The sequence below is a fragment of the Varroa jacobsoni genome, unplaced genomic scaffold (genome assembly GCF_002532875.2).
Source record: "Varroa jacobsoni isolate VJ856 unplaced genomic scaffold, vjacob_1.0 scaffold_458, whole genome shotgun sequence".
NCBI lineage: Eukaryota > Metazoa > Arthropoda > Arachnida > Mesostigmata > Varroidae > Varroa > Varroa jacobsoni.
The window spans coordinates 124,749-142,577 of NW_019213360.1; the positions used below are offsets into that span (position 1 = coordinate 124,749).

At 44.1% G+C, this 17,829-nt stretch overlaps 1 long non-coding RNA gene across 7 annotated transcripts in view; it reads right to left on the reverse strand.

The window, feature by feature from the left end:
• The window catches only part of LOC111260600 (uncharacterized), a 101,698-nt gene that overhangs the window by 80,930 nt on the left and 2,939 nt on the right, over positions 1-17,829 (reverse strand). For all 7 annotated transcript variants that reach the window (XR_015311130.1, XR_002680438.2, XR_002680437.2 and 4 more), the window contains one exon: positions 13,640-14,112. This is a non-coding gene — a long non-coding RNA (uncharacterized LOC111260600). The remainder of the gene's footprint in view (positions 1-13,639; positions 14,113-17,829) is intronic.

Consider the following 17,829-nt stretch of genomic DNA (forward strand, 5'->3'; position numbering starts at 1 on the left):
GTTTTTACAAGCAGAGCGCGTAGAACATACTCTAGCGAGACCGAGGAATATTTATAAACGTTGATTTAAGACCGTTTTCCGATGCAGGGGTTACGGCAGACCGATGGAAATTCCTAGACAGAACTATAATTATGCTATTGCTCGTCAGACAGAGTTCAATTCTTCAAACTACCTACTTTTCTCCCAAGCCTTTCTCAAGCAAATTCTGTAACACTGATGTGTTTTTAGCAGGATTTGAAGTGAAAGTCTTCATTAGTCAGCATTGGTAAGTATGTAACAGAACGAATGGTCCTGATAGAAACAATATAAATGGCGTGAGACTTGAAAGTCAGCAACACCAACCTAAAACCCACAGAACAACAATCTTCAGGCGCAACTCGTAACGAACGTCTTCTCAGCGAGCCGTAAAGCTTCAAACTCGTTGCTATTTTTCGGACGCTCCGTTGTATTGCAGTATTATGAGATATGTGAACACGGAACCGATACACTTTCTTCGAAAACGACAAGAAACTTCATTGTAGTTTCTCGTACAGACGCAATAAGATGGTCCCAGCATAAACATAGCATAGGAACAACAACAACCGCTACAGATAGTAATGCCACTACGAACGCTGTTATTTATTTATGCAGCCGGCCATCTTGTTCGGGCCGTTACAAAACAACCCGTACACCAGCAATGTAAAAGTATAAGCCAGTTTTTGTGCTTTTAACACCCACAACAAATGTCTGGCAAGGGCATCGAATGCTGTCGGTGTCAGACGTCGGCAAACTAAAAGGTGGGCGTTTCGATGAACCCCAATTAAACAACTAAGCAAAGTGAACAGCGGATAGAGTAAAATTCATATGACGGTAGCATAAACCCGTTTGAACGTTGATGCCAATATGTCGGTCTCCATTAAAAGAGAACCAAGCTTCAATTATGCTATGGCTATAACAACGTGGTTGACCTACTTGTACGTTCTTTTTGTGCATAGGTAATGCAGCACTCTATTCCGTTGCCTAGTGTCACAACTGAATCTGCTGAACCGCATCAATGTCATTCTGCTGCTGTAACTGGGTGGCTACAAGGGGGGGCAAACAAAATACTTTGCCCTCTTTAACTCGCGCCGCAGCTGTGGCCGAAACGCTAGTAGTCTGCGAAGAATAGTAAGAGTCTACCAAATAGCGATAGCCGGTTGCAAATCTGTACAGCTGTGATCCTAGCGTGCAGAAACGCCTATGTGCGCAATCAGCGATGTCTAATGCCTGGAGAGGTTATCTAGTTAAAGTAGTGTTACGGACTTAGATGAAGTATACATGTACACTTGGCCCAGCGATAATGTGGCATAAAAGTAGGCCGTGATGCATAAAGAGGGATAGCCCACATGGGCCAAACAGTATTGCTTTGTTATTAGAAATACTACTAAATGTTCCCATAGCACAGGTCGTCTGAACAGGTAAAGACCGGTTCTAAGCCGTTGTTGAATATCGGTCCGCGATACACAAAAGGTTACAGGTTACACGTATGAAATGAGAGACTTAAGTATTTCCTTTCTGGACCTGCAGAGCACCCTCATAAATGCAATACTGTGCACTTAAGAAATAGAACGTATCGCTTCTATTGCACAGATACGGGACAGATTCATGTTAAGACACTATGGGATTCAGGCTACCTTTTGATATACGGAACGTTAGTGATAAAATCTGTTTTGTGAAAATGTGACATAACTATCTTTTTCAGTAGTGCGGCCTTCCTCTTTTACTGTCACTGCTAAGCTTCGTACCTCGACCAGCCTAGAGTGAAATGAATTAGTTGGTTTGCCTTCAAGGGTTCGATAGTGTCGAGCTCCACCTGCGTAGAAAAACTGTCGACATTATTTTCTATAAGAGCCAATTAAATAACAATTACACTAATACTGAAAATCACCATCATCTTATTAATGCTTCGAGCGCTACCCGCCCCGACGCCTACAGAGGCAAGCCTAGCAATGATCTAGGCACAACGTGACAGACATAACGAACAGGCAGTAGATGAACGGTCGACTAGCTGACCATTTGAACGAATCATCTCGGTCAAAAGCTCTTGCTTTTTTTTTGCAAATGGCCAACGTTACAAAGGTAACAATGTACATAACGTCTGTTTGAGCAGACGCACCGAGTCGCTGTGAAGCGTCACGAGATTGGTTGACCGCTATCAATCTTGCTGATCTTGATTGTTGCCGAGACGACCAGTGCTCTAGCTTGACATTGCATCGCTCAGCTATCTTTCCCATTTCTCGATGCTGCCAAACCACAAGCTGTCTTCACGCAATCCTTCTAACCGAAATCGTTGCTAGCGTGATGCGATAACAGTTACTGTCGCCTCTAACACCTGTTCCCAGCTGGTTCATCAGTTGGTGGTAAGTAGTATCAAGTATAGCAAGCCCAATGGATATTTCAGAAGCTAAGTGAGCCATTTATTAGTTTGTTACCTTTGGCTTGGCCTAGGATATAGTTTGGAGAGCCTACAATTAGATAGCTAGCTTATACAATGCAAAATGAATTAGCAGTCTTTGTTGTATATATTATACGACGAAGGAAGCGGACTATCCACTTCTTCGATACCTTAAACAATGACTCGGTATGAAATAATGAACGGGCGCCATCAGCATTAGCTTCGTTATAAGATCGTCGCATGTGGAAAGAAATCCCAATTGGCTTCATTGTTATCCCTGATTTCACGTCAGTTACTCAAGACGGTCGAGTTGACGCCGTTGTTGCGTATATCAATATTGTCCCAGTGCACAGATCCGTGCCCGGTTTTCTTCTATTGTCTTAGTAATTCGCGTGTGACAGTGCCAAAAATTTAAAGACGTGTATTTACTTACAATGACATAATTAGACGTTCATTACGTACGTAACGTCATGGGCTGAGAATATCCATAGCCTCATTTTATCTATTTGTTTATAAAGCTAACCTTACACGTCTTAATTACGTGGAACATCTATCCTCTTCCGTCATACATGGGACGGCGTCAATGCGTTCGACGCTATTATTACCTGTAAAAATTTTGTAATTGACTTATATCCATTATGTTACATGTGCCCATGTGTTATTTATGAAGCCAGCGTAAAATTATTATTATGTAATTAGATTATATCAGCTGCAATAGATACTTGACGCGTGACCAGAAGTGACATACTATACCGCTATTACATTGTTGTCTGAAGCGCGTCAAGCTCTGTTATTTTTGCTGGTTAGATAGCCACTACCCATAGCGACGTCATTGATGAACTTCTGAAGGAATCAATGTTTATCAGATATAAACTGTGATGAACATTGGTGATCCGAAATGAGACAAACAGAAAATGTGAAAACCAATATGACACGATGCTGTCAAATACCGATAATAATTCGATGATAAAAGGGCCTCAAACGTGAGGCAGGACGCACTAAAAACAGCGCGTCCAAACGAAGTGGCAAAATTTTTCCGGCAAATTCAATCTATTTAAAGCAAAATGTCCTAGGAATAAGCCCCGATGAGAAATCTGTCCAAGGTTAGTTTGCGTGAGCGATGGGTTGAATCCTACTGATGAGTGACTAACATTAGGAGTGATGTCGAATATGGATCATGAACGGACGAAGATTCTCAATCGTGAAGTGGGCCTTCAATACACGTAATACATTTTCTAGATATGAAAAGTTAGGACTAGGCTTGTTTTTTTCTTGTATTTAATAGTACTAAACATATTTGTTACACTCTGCAAAAACGAAAACCAGATCCATGCTAGTCTATGTATATTAAGGAATCGTGAAATGTAACTAACGACGTACGTATCATTGGCATGATGTAGGTGGACCATTGGTAAGCCGTGCAATATGAAAAAAACTATAGAAATTTTCTGCACATCTTCTCGATTATAAATTTTTTCCTATTTTGATGTTGTATTCTATCTGTTCTTCTTTTTTTATTTCATTTTAGCGTTCCGTTCCTGCAGTTTAAATAAGGGGCAGTGCCATTCTATCTGGCAGTCTGCTTTTATTATGTTCTCTGTTAATTAAACTAATTTCTGCTTGATGAGTAGAGGAGCCTGTAAGATAGAAACAGTAGCAAAAACATTTGTTCACCTTCTTTGTCACGTTGTTTCGCACGCGGTAGACCGCGTGTTTGTAAGCGCTGCTTGGCCAATCAGAACAGGACGGTAGTATCTAAGGTTGTTTTATATTTTGAGTTTATTATTAAATGTTCCTTTTTCCTATTACCAATAATGAGATTTCTTCCGCAACCATATCATTTACCATTAGCCACTACGTACCGTGTATTACCCAGTCACATTTGACCGGTCATCAGAGTTTTTATTGAATTAGATCGAATTTTAGGGATCAAATAGTTGTATTTATTAGGTATGAAATGAAAACACGAACAATCTAAGGCTGGCAGTCTTCATACCGGTATAAGTCAACGCACCTCCGACGTGTCTTGCTAGATGCCACACAATCAAAATCTTCTCTTACTGCAGGCTACTCACAAAGACTTCAGCGCAGTCTGGCTTATTTCGGAACACCTTACACTAATACTGGCCATATAATCCACTACGCATTTTTTCTATATTGGCGACTTTGACAGAAGCAGGCTTAACGGTCCATGTTAATCTTGTCTCAGAACTACCTGATCTATTGTGTTCAGAGGTTTTCATTTATACACTATGATTTCTGAAACAATACTGACAACCATAACGAACGAGAAGTCTGAAAGGAGACGTAAACATACTAATTTGGTTAGAAGATCGAACTGTGAATACACGTGTCCCGTAAAGCTGGGCCAATTTTGACTGAGCCAATTGTTGGGCCAATTTTAATCAATATATGCGTACGGACGTTATTTCTGCCTAATCTCGAGGCTATTTAATTTTTATAGACCACAGTCAGATTCGATTCCGTACGAGTCAATCTTTTCTTTCAAAATAATTTTCCTTAACCTCTCCACATTTAACAACGAATTGTTTATTTTGACATGCCGTCTGCATTTTACTTTTTCTATTTTTTAGAATACGCTAACGAAAATCTATATAAATACAATTTCCCATTTCTGATATCATTGGATTTGTCGCTGGTCATTATCCATCTCGCCTAGTCAGACCGTAGTGGATATGGCGGTCTCAGCTCATTTCATCGAAATGTTGCGTCTTTAACCGTATTATATTAGGTTTGTATATTTACTATTGCTTGTGACTATTGCGTGACTGGCTAGCTGAAAACGTAAGTAAGTTTTTGCTCCTATCCATCGAGCGGGTAGGATTGCACAAGATAAACTACAAAACAGTTATCTCTAGTTGAAATTAAGCGTGCCAACAGCAAGACGCCTTTTAGACAGTATTAAAGAGTACTGCAGTGAAGATACTGCACCCGAGACTCCAGTAGTAGCAGCAGCATTGAGGGCAGACAAAAGAATGCGGAAAGAACATGGCTGTTCGGAAAACCAATAGTGGGAAGAGATGTGTGTGTGGGCGGGGGGCGGAGGGGGGGGTACAATTCGGACGAGAAGCCCCAACGCAAACAGCCAAGAAAGTGTTAACAGTTTTGGGACTGTTGAGCAGCGATCAGTTCGAGTCGTTGATAGCATCTAGCGAAAGCGTACTATACAGTCGTGTAGCACTGAGGAACAAATCTACCGAGAAGATGCTTTGGGTCGTAGACGCTTCATACCAAACCCTGGTCATTGGCGCTTAGATCCATATTCATACATGAAATTATATCAACATGAGGTACACTAGCTGAAAACGAGAAGGATATAGTATGAAAACCGAGAAAATTGCCGTGACGAACATTTCCCTTAGCGTCCTTGTGGGTGCGCTGAGGAAGAGATACACATCTAGTGGGTATCATGAACAGGTCAGATATTGAAATATAATCATATGCAATAGCATAACTGTAATTAATTTTAATGCGTTTTAGCCAGTTTCTTATTATTGTTCCCTAAATATTTAGCGGCTGGTAAGGTATCGATAGGTTCCTTGTTTGGTCATCAGGCGATGTCGAGGTCCACTAGACCGTAGATGGGAAAAAAAGCTCTGAAGTAATAGACTATTATCGTATTGTGATTGTAGTATCGAAATGGTGAACCTTGAAATAGTTTGATTCATGTTGGTGGATAACGATTTGACACAACGTTGAAGTGCAGTGTCAGGCACAAAACTCGAAAGGAAATTGGTTGAACATCTCTACGAAGTTCGCTACCTGTCGTTGGTCTGTTAAGGCAGCTATTTCCCACAAATAAACGAAAAAGAACTACCAAGAACATGACTGCAGCTGCATTGTATTGTACTTATGCTGGATGTTGATATCCGTAACGCTTGGGTGGACGCCACAGTTGCTATTCGCGGGCAAACGCCCGCCGGATCATTAGGCAGGAGCCATTCAACTCCCCGTTGACGGCTAGCGCCACCCACCATCGGCGACTACGCGGCCATTGAATCAACCAAGCGAGTCGCACCGCCCCCGCTCGGCGCAAAAAACTTAGACGGACGGACAGACGGACGGACGGACGGACGGACGACGGGCTGAAGAATTCTCTACTAGCAGACGCGCAGCTGGAACTGGTCTACTGCAACGCTACTGTGGCGGTAATAATCAAAATAACAATGGCAACAAAACATTATTCGGTCCTCCCACTCCGACCTTCACTGCGTTGCTAAGAGCAAATTCATATATTATGATAGCACAATGGTGAATGGCGTGGCAAGTAAACGTGGAAGAGGACGTGGGTTAGAAGGTCTGTGCTAATTACTATGTAAGGAAATATTTATGCTCAACATTGGGTGGCCTGTGTCCTCGTTCTACAAATTCGAACAGCTCTTAATAGTAATAATAATGATAATGACAAGTATTATTATTGCTATGCCGGTACGATCACTAATTTGTACCAGCTCCATTTAGGTCCTTTTTCGCAACATATATACGCTACCTTCGTGACTACATCTAGTTTCATAGCGTTAACTTACGCGCCTTGTAGATGTTAATAGTTTATGTGAGAAAACATACAGCCCATTTCTGAAAGTGCAAGTTAGAATCCACCAACTGGCATCGATCCCGACGGGATGGGGTACTTAATTTCTGTCTATGTTACCACACATGCAGGGTCTTCGTGTTGACAATGCAGCCACATTGGACATGTTACACTGTGAATAGTGCTTTAAGGTTACGCAAGACCTTACAGAACTGAGAATATTTGTGTCATCTGACATTTGATTACCATGCCCATTGCCTACATTACGATCTAACTATGTCTGGGAACAACAACCCAGTCATGCTAGAAAGTTAGGCAGTAAATGACCAAACAAGCTAAGCGGATGAGGTTGCCTTTACATTAGTCCTGGCCCGATTTTCTCGACCGCTGTCCGCTGCAGAGGTTTCTGCACAGTAGCACTACGTGAGCATTACACGACGTTTGTGCGTGTGTCTTTGACTTGTATTCGCTCTGTCGTTTTCATGTATCGGCCGAGTCAGCGTAGCTGGCTGCAGCGATAATGATGAGGATCGTGCTACAAACACTACACACGAGCAATTCTTCGGATAGCAGAATGCTTCGTGACGAGGGAAACGAGGCGGCGGCGGCGGCATGACACAGCCGAGTGTAATCTACCTGTCGTTGAGTCTAGATGTACGTTTGTGTTCGTCAATACGGATGGGTGGTATGTGTGTGTGTGCCAGAGATGTTCGTGTTGGACACTATTGGCCTGTGACCCCTACGTCCCCCACAGCATTTCACTGATGACCCTGTTGTTTTTGAAACGAGTGGGCCCGTGGCTCGCTCTCTGCCGCGGTGACAAGAAGACGCCACCACAGCCAGCCCATATCCGAGAAGCAACTGGCCAAACGGGACGAAACAGTTAATCGGTCTAGCAATTTTTGTGGGAACAACTACTGCTTCATCAACCCCGGCAGTAGTCTACCGTAAGAGCCGCATCTAGCAACGATATAGGCCCAGTAAGTGCTTCAAAAGCAGCTGTGACTGATATAGACTACCTCATCCTTCGTGACGGCCACCGTCCCCACTGCTACCTCCCATAACAACAATACTAATGACAGTAATAGGAGATGCAGTTCTGGTAGCATCAGCAGTAGCAGCCGCTGTCCCTTAAACGGTCAACGAGCAAAAGTGGAATAACTTACGTTCCCTCGAGCGTGTCTAGTTGTCGCCATAGCCGCCTGTCACTACTTGACCGGCGGATTATGGCTACAAGTAGGATACAGTACAACGGCGACATCTTAGCCTCTAACTCTATCTCTGCGCTTGCTGTTGCTTCTTAGCTAAAAGATGTTCGTACCCATTCATCTCTCCATTCATCCTCTTCCGCGTTACTGTGTGCCCTATAACCCCAATGATGAGCACGCGGTTACGTGGCTGGACGGCGGCGACAGCGGCGCCAGCGAGAGCTATGGAGCCACGGAATGGGAATCTGCACTGGGATCACACGGAGGGCCACATCGGGGGCCCGTTTTTACCTCACTCCGATAAAATATCTATATGGTTGCTGATGCTGGAGCCAACTACTGCCCGCGTCGTTTTTGCTAGCAATATTCTTTTTGGCGACCACGAGTGAGTAGGGCGCGAGTAAAGGCCAGCAGGGCGTACACACATTCGGCCCTTCACGAGGCTGACGGCGGTTCTGTTCGATGCTGGTGTAACAGCCGTCGGTGATGGTAAGACAAATTGGATGACGAGTAAGGTGAACACGATGACAACGACAGAAAAATACGGGACACGAAAACGACTGAAAACGGACATTCAGCCCGTCACTATTTGATGCTGTCTTGATCCTCTCAGACGCAGCCATTACGCCCGGTAGCGAGACACTGTTTGAGATAGAAGTGGAAAGCTAACTTAGACTTATAAGTGACCCATGGTGTACATACTTATTTAGAACAGGTCTATATATATAAGAGGTTGTCAAAAAAATTGCCATAACTTTGAAACTATGGACCATTGGCAAACGGAATTTGATAAATGTAGTAGTTGACTCTTCTGGCTATAAGTTGATTGAAGGTCATTAAATGGCAATGATCTTATGGGAAAGGACATCGTTAAATATTGAAAATAATGCTCGATATTTAAATGTCTGTCTCTGGTAAATGAGAACCCTTTTGGAATCGATCAAAAATTAGAGAGGACAGAAAACAAACGGGCAAAAAGCAATGGTTCATTACAGCTGCGATCACTTTCAGAACGGAAATCGAAACACTGAAAATTACAGAAGACGCAGCTGCACTTAGGGATTTTCAACAAAATAATGTATGTAAACAACGAAGAGGACTTTGACCGAAATGTCATTGTTCTACTTAGTATTACTTTTTCACGCGTGTTAAATGTCTCCGGATAACCTAATGCCATATGTATAGAAGAATAGGCCGTGTCATTAGCGACGGCTCAACGAGCAAGTTCCCGACAAAACGTCATAGCAAACTTTATTCTGCTTTATAATGCTGATGGATTAATTGTTTGTTGTCTTGCTGAGGCAAGTAAACTTCAAAGCTTCGTTTGGTCAGAGAAAGCTTACTTTGGTGTGGTAAGGAGAACCCGCGCTGCTGGTGGAACTTTGCAGTTGTCACAACCGAGCTAACCTCTTTGAAATGCCCACTATGTACGACTGCACGGTGCTTACCGAAACCCACATTCATACTTTCGAGCAAGTTGTCCATGAGCAAGAACTACTCGAGCTACTACTCGAGCGTTCAGCTGAGGCTCTGGCTACCTATTTGTGCGGGAGCGTAGGGCGGGACTAGTCATTGTTGGTCAGTGTGGAACACCAAAACCAGCAAGGATTCGAAAAACAAGGACAGATTTGGCTTCTCGCCTGATGTTGGCCCACCACAGAGGTAATAAAACGCTAACGAAGTTCTAGACAAGCAACATTCTATGTTAAAAAATGCGACGCACATAGCGGCGTTTGATAGTGGCAGTGCGGGTAAAATAAACGCCATCGTCGGACACCCGAAATAGGCATGTTCAGTAGGAGTTCAGGTGCTCAGTGGAAAAAACCTTTGTCCTGCTTTTATGAAATGTTGTTAGCAGTTATTGTTCTTGTTTTCGTCAGTGCTCTCTGGTAATTTTCTTTTTTGGGTGATGGGTTATTACTGCGTGAAACAACCTGGTTTCTTGAACCCGTCATCGTCGCCGTCGTCGCTGCCGATTACAATGTCTGCTTCGATGTCTTTTTAGCGAATGCCTTTGGCCTTCTAGGAAAGGCCAGTCTTCCCGTTCTCTTGGTTAACTCCTCTATTGTAACATTTTTGCTTTTCATTACGACTTTTCAATCGTTTCTTCTTCAAGTTGTGTAGTGCCACTGGCGCAAAGCCCCGTGGAACGTCTTGCTCTAACCGCTGCACTACGTACCACGCACTGTTACAACTACGTACGTTGCCGATGCCACCATCATCACCTCCGCAACCCGCGTGGATGGTATGTGTTATAATAGATGGAAGCGGTTCGTTACAACGGAACTGGTCAGCCGGAGAGCTGACCGCTCTTATTTGAATTCCTGTTGGCAAGGATTCACAGCACGAACCATCGTTTGCTAGCGAGAAAGAAAGGGCAAGAACTGCCACTATAGATGCGTTTTGTTGTTACTCTTCTGGTCGGGGCTGATCTAGCTGTTATCTTTATTGTTGTTGTTGTTGTTGTTGTTGTCAAGCGTCGCTGGGTTAAGCATCGCAACTGTTACTGATGCTGCCGATGACAATTTGCTATGTATATCTTCGCAAACTTGTAGCCCCACCTGCTCCAAGACAGGAGCAGGTCCCGCAAAGGACATCACAAGTCGACACAGCTTGCGGCTGCCGGCCGAAGTAGACTCCAAAGCAGCTCAGTGAAGTTGCATTTGCTTGAGTAGCTTTCTTTGTTCACTACTATTAACTCTTATATTTCGTCTCGCCCGGGTCTACTGTTATGACGGATCCCGCTAGCCGCACGAGATGCAGAAGCTATCACATCAGAAGTAACGATGGCGGCAGCAGCCGCAGCAGTAGCAACGGAATGAGCTGCAAGAAGGGTAAAACAGACAGCATGATAGCGGTCCTACCCTTTGTATCATTATAGTTACACCGAACAAGCGGGCGGGCGGACGGGAAGGACTTGACTCCCGCCCCAAACGAGGGCCAGGGAGCGACTCTTGATAGAGCCGATGAAATGTGGACGAACAAATCCTGCCTATTCGTATATCGTCGTCATCGCAGCGTTAGTCGACGTTGCGGCAGCGTGAAAGATGCTGGGCCTCTGCCGCTCAGATGTGCACGGACTGAGCCCTCCCATCTGCCAACCCACCTGGCCAAAGGCGTCAGTTGGTCGTCACTATGCGCTACCACACGACAGTACTTAGTCAGTTACTGTTCTTCAATTGCGTTTCTGCGATATTCACTCGCGTTACATTATCGAAAAACGTAAGAGAAGGTAAAGGGAACTACGCATAGACCGGTAACGATTCCTGAACCCCTACGACCGCTAGCACTATCACCGTTACAAAACGTTTCCCAATCGACAGTCGTTATAATCAATCAGTAGCCGAAATTCGGTAACATGTGCTTACATATGTACACCACATTTGTGCTGTAGCAGAAAAACTGATGCTGAAGTAGACTGGGTAAGTAAAGCATTCTGCAGCTCGTTTACGGAGACCGAACGTCAATATAAACTTCACGTCCACGTTTAAGGCAACGTTCGACATTATATGCTAGGAATGCCAGCAGCCAGGTGCGGCAGGCGTTCTAGGGTGGCTATAGTGGCCTAGTTGTTCACTTGATGACCGCCTTCCGCAGTGGTGCACTCGTGCGCCCGCTGTACCCGTGCGGTGTGGATGATCATCGCCTTCGGCGCTAACGGGTGCTTCTTCGCTCACTGAGCACTATAGAATAATAAAGGACCAGTAGTGATAGGGCAATCGGTAGAGATGAATAGTCAACAAACGCAGGCAATAGCGAACGAAACGCAATCAGTGGCCTCTAGAAAAACGCTGTACCTGTTACCGTAGTAACAGCATCAAAAGTGTTTACTGACAGCGAATGAGTTGACTCTGTTGTATTTCTTGCTGTTAAGCATTATTGCTGGTCATGATAACTGCCTTCCTGGCCACAATGGCTCTTCTATCTGAGAGCCAGCCATGCTTAAATTATGTGTAGAAATTTAAAGATCCGCGAGTCAGGTAATGATCGAATACCCTATTTAATGAAGTTTCATTCATAATTTCTAGCACCAAATGCGACTAGCGGTAGCTAATATCGATATGACAAATAGCTATTGTAATAAAATGAGAAAGGCAAGCGTGGCTACGGCGACCACGTAGACGGTGATCAGCAGACGTATATGTTTTACATATATCTAGAGCAGTATCTATGTCAGAGTTCACGCATTTTCGCGCACAACACAAAGGGCATTCTCCTACATTTTGCTAAGTTAGAGATCGCTATTGTAGTATAGTTTGGCACAATCTTTTCTACCGATAGCACTGAACGTAAAACTTCAATTTTTTTTTATTATTTAATTATTTTTTTTTAGGAAATGTTATAGTGGTTATTGTATATCTTGGCTTTGATCCATGAGTTCGAGTTAGTCGTCATAGCTAACCAACTTAGCATTATCCAGGACAAGAGGAAAGCACTTGCCTCAATTCCTCTCCCTACCCCCTATCATCTCGTAGGTTTAGATCCTTCTCGGTTTTCTTTATACTTTTGAGTCGCCACCGTCGCAGTTGTTTTGCGTGACGGCAAATCCTCGTCGAAGTGATCATCATCATCATCACAAATACTAATAGTAGCCGTGATAGTTGTTTTCTCCCAAAGAGAAGACGACACCAGTAATGATGGTTGCAAAGCTGGCGAATTGAAAAGAAATTCTATTCCTCCTTTATTAAAGAAGCCAGACAAACGAGGCAACGACCGCCGCCGACAGCTTCTCACCGTCTACCGACCGACGAGAACAACGGCAAGGACAGCAATGCGATCATGTAAACAGCCCTGGGACCGGCTGACAAACAGGCAACTTGAACGTCTTCGGAAGATCTTTGTCGCCACAAAGGCAATGTCTTATGCTACTTACGCCTTTTCGACGTCAAGTGACTTTTTGTGGTCAGGCCATCGGCCGTAGCCCGTTGTTCTCGCCTGCAGCGTCTCCAATCGGAGTCAACCTTTGCCGCCACTATTTAGTTGCCGTGACAACAACAGCAGCAGCTGTAGGGTAGCCGGGGTATTATTACTCACAGCTGCAGTGGTTGCGGAAGAGGTAAACCCAATAGTGTCGCAGTCGGTAATACCGCCTAATTTTTATTCGTCTTACTTTATATCGTCTGCCTTTACTCGAACAGACCACCAGCGCCGATAACAGCATCTGCTAGATACAGTGGCTGGCGCTCAAGTTGCCAAAGATGAAGTGGGCGACGGCACCTAAGATGATGGGGACTTCGCGATGGACGACACCATCACCACGATGTCTGTCCCGTTCCGTGCGGCTCGACCGAGCTGATTATGTGCGCTGCTGGCTTAGCTGTGACAGTGTGTAATGTGTGGGATAAAATGCACTCGTCCAGTCGCTAGAAGCTCGTTGATTGCAAGCTAATTGTTGTCTAGATGCCATCGCCCATTGTAGCAGTAGTGGTAAAAAAAAACTATCAGCACAGCTCGAACAACACTTACCTCCATGCGCTGCCTCCGCCGGCACGAGAGAGGATAGAGGAATAACGCTAAGAATGGTAGCAGCCGAAGCAGTTCTGGCAGCAAAAGCCAAGCGCCCGAGGACCACAGGGAACAGTCGGGGATAGAACAAGTTGCAGCTGGACTGACGCTGCTGCTATTGTTGACGTCGCTGCTACTAGCTGGCTACGGCAACCAGAGAATCATCCAGATGTCCCCTTCTCCCTTCTGTGTTTGTCTGATTGTTCCCGCAGCATTCTGTTCGTCTCAGTTTTCCTTAGACGAGCCAGTTATTTTCTTCGTAGTTTTCATCGAAAGCGCGACCCACCGCCACTGCCTGATGACGTACGTAATTGCGTGCGTGCGGTAACATGCGGCGACCTCTGATCTTCATCCTCGATGTGCGCACATCGTTGTATGTTAACCCTGTGAGAGGGCGGGTTGTCGGGTGCAGCGGAGCGGAAAGCAACTGGAGCCTACAACAGTAGCCACGAAATAAAGATAACAGCTGGTGAAACACAGACAGTCAGGCTTACACAGCCGTCAACAGCAGGGTATTGGACCCTCAACAAGTACGCAAGCGGGCCTTTACAGTATGATGTTATCTAAATATTTCACTGGTTATTTCCCTAAGAAAAAATAATCCCTAGAGTATTTTTTAAGGAAAAGGGATGATTTTTCATGTTATGTATTTGCTGACGTGGTGATGGTGGAACCACATGCGTTTGTTGCTTCCTCGAATTTGCTCAGAATACGATGAGGCAAACGCAACTTTGTCTGTGCGGATATGAACCCGTTTTTAGCCCTTGTATCAGGCACGTATTATGTAGGAATCTTTTGTGTGGCGATATTGCAGCAGCGCATGTTTTGCGGAACAAGAGCAACCTTGTATATCATAGAGGAGAATATCAGCCATTACTACTTTCTTCAATGAATACTTATTGACGATGTAAATTTGTTTTTACTACAGCGAGTGAAAAAGGTTATTTACTAGGGTTTATTTGAAAACGAACAGACACTGTTCAGTAATCTTTGCTCTTCCTACTTAACTGAATCACGGAGTTCCAGTTACATTAATCGTACGATTATAGGGAAGGTACAGAGTTAGGAAAGCTTACACACATATATATATGAACGTATTTCTCGTAAACGGCCTGCTTCGAATTGGTAGAGAGGATAGTACTTAGGGCATTCCGACAAGCTCTGCTCTAGCTCTTCGTCGATATAATGACTTATGTAGCCCGCTCTCGAGCCTTATCTCCGCCTTGTCATTTGACCGTGGCAGTGACTAGAAAAGATTGCAATTCCATTATCTATATCTAGACTCCCTTTTTTTTCCATCAATATACTACACATATAAAATATGGCCGATGTTCGTTTCCCCTTATCGAACTCTCGGTACATTTGAGAGTGAGCAAAAAACGAAAATTATGGTAGCAAAGCCGAACTTTAGTGGTAAAAGATGTAAATATAATAGTGTTATTTCAATACCAACAACATGATCACCATTAGAATTAGAGTTTTAAGTCCATACCTATGCAACGTATCCAATTAATAATCACCCTAGTGGTATCTATGACGCCGTCAGCGATGAAGCGACTATGTCCCACCCTGTAGAATTCACCTACAATTACGACCCAGCAGCAACAACAACGACCAAGACAAACACAACTATATAAACAGGTACGGCCGCAGTCGCCATTGCCGTTACGACATGGCAGTCTAGAACATTAACATACAATCAAGCGACGATAGGAACAAGTTCTTCTAAACAGAAGCCATTTTTCGAGCCATCTGTACGGCTGGGCTTGTGCTTTTTTATTATCGTTTGATTAGGTACATGTGCTGACGAAGCCAGTGGGCATAAACAGCTATATGTAAATGAAGACCCGATGTTGAATATAGGAGACTGAGGCGGTACGTGTTGTTATTGGAGCCCTGTTGACCGATTATAACTATTAATAATGAATTCATCACTTGAGCCACTAATAACAACTTCACACATACAAGCCAAGATCTGTCAGTACTGAACGGAGACAAATTTAAAGGCCAACCCATATTACAAAATTCGAATAACTCACTGCGATTAGCAACATGCAAATGATGCGGTCTTTTACTTGCGGCCTTTCTAGAAAAGTGAATCGTTTTATCTTACTGTGTTAATCGTCGACAACCGGGAAGTAGGGCTGGTTTATTAAGGGATATGATAAGCGGGTGAAGCTCAGTGAGAATACTCTGGATTACGGTATCTCTTACAGGTAATGTTAGTAGTTGCCCTCAGCACCGTTGCTGCTTTTGTCATTTCGCAACAACGGTGGCTGAATCCGAAATCAGAAGATACACCCAGACCCGGGGGCAGAACAGAGTGACTTGAAGATCAGTCAGCGCCACTACTACGACTGCCGGCCTCCTGTTACCCACTCGCCGGCTATACTCCTGTATGTATTTACAAATGTATCATCTACTCCACCGGGTGATATCAATTGTATAATGATAGCTGTCGTAGGTTCGTCGTTGGTCAGCCCGCCGATAGCAAAACAACAGTGCAAGAGGGAAGATCGTCTAGGAGCACGACCAAAGAACATCTGTCCTAATTCCCCCAGCTGCTTGCGAAGTTACCGTCAAGCAGATCGTCAACCCCCTCATCAGGAGTACTCGTTCATCGATCGCCTTCGCTGTCGATCCGGCTGCAAACTACCGACGACGCTCTCGTAGCAGACGTAGACCAGCCGATTTTGCTGATAGACAGTAGGCAGATCACAACGGCATTACGGCAACCGCACCGACCGGGATAATAACAGCCGGGACAAGAGCAAGTGGCTCGAGGCGACTGGAATGGTCAGTGGCGTCGCGGTTTCGGCACGAAGACAGGACTGCGAGAACGCTGGTAATCTACTACTACTATACAAATCCACGTTTAGGGGGATGGGCTCATAGCAAAACAGACAAAATGCATGATATATACACGGGAGTAGGACAAGACGACCCAACCGGTTGGTCAACCAAACCAAAAACTCATGGCAACAGCAAGTTCGCCAAAGAATGAAAGACCTCCAGAACACGTCTTAATGCACCACTGTGAACGAACAGCAAAGGAAAACTGAACATTTAATTTGAACTGAACGGTTGGTTTGATCGTTAGCAGCCGTTCGAATACGGCGATCCTTTGACCAACGTGGACGTACTCATATCGATGACCAGCAGCGGGGGAATCCAACGACAGCGCAAAGAGACAGAAAAACAATAGCATAACGACAAGCTACCTGAATAGCAAGCATCATAGCTAGAAAAGATAAAGACGAAGGCATCAAACATTTGTTCGTCGTCCCCAGATTCGGTCGGGTGCTCTGCCTCATCTTAATGAGGAGGACCAACGATCGATGGTTATCTTTCGCCAAAAAGCCGTACAACGAAAGCACACACACGAATACAGTCACAGATACAAACAAGCAGAAATGCACGCTGGAGATCGCGGAATTAGAGCCATTATTTGATCGAAATCTACATAGTATTGTAAAACAATGTTTTCGGACTTTAGATTTGGCTAATCGAGAGGAAAAGCTGCACAAGTATTGCTGCTACCAAAAAGAGACTCACCTTCAATTCGAGTCTTGTAGATATATGATCGAGGGCGGGTACGCAGTGCTTGGTCAACTCTTTTCAACAAAAACAGTTTTTGGTTTTCAGTAACCACATGTAGAGAATACAAACTAATTCGAACAAATGTGTATGTTCTCTTATATCTATATATGCTGAACGCAAAGCCTATTATGGGTTTTCTAATGTTTTGTATATATATACATTTATATTTATTGTGTCAAGAAAAGCATTGGCAATCCCAGTCTAGCCTCGTTTTCTCAGTTTTACTCGATTGCCTCGTTTTTTTTTATCCTTCTAGATGTTTCTTAAATTTTGGAAAGAGAAAAAGCTACAGCAGGCTAACTTTGAAACTGAAAGTGCATCAAGGTTTTCATAAGATATTTGCTGATAGGACTGCATTTGCTCGAAACGCATGTCCGTCAAAACTGTCCTTGCAAGTTTTCACAAAAAGCCGTACAAATAATAAGGGGAATATATGGTCAATAGGAGGTCACCTCATACCTTAGTTTAAGGTAGACCCAAAACGTGTAGAGGACTCAATCGAGTGATGGCCGCATGTGCCGATTATGGCTTAGGCATTGGGACTTAAAATA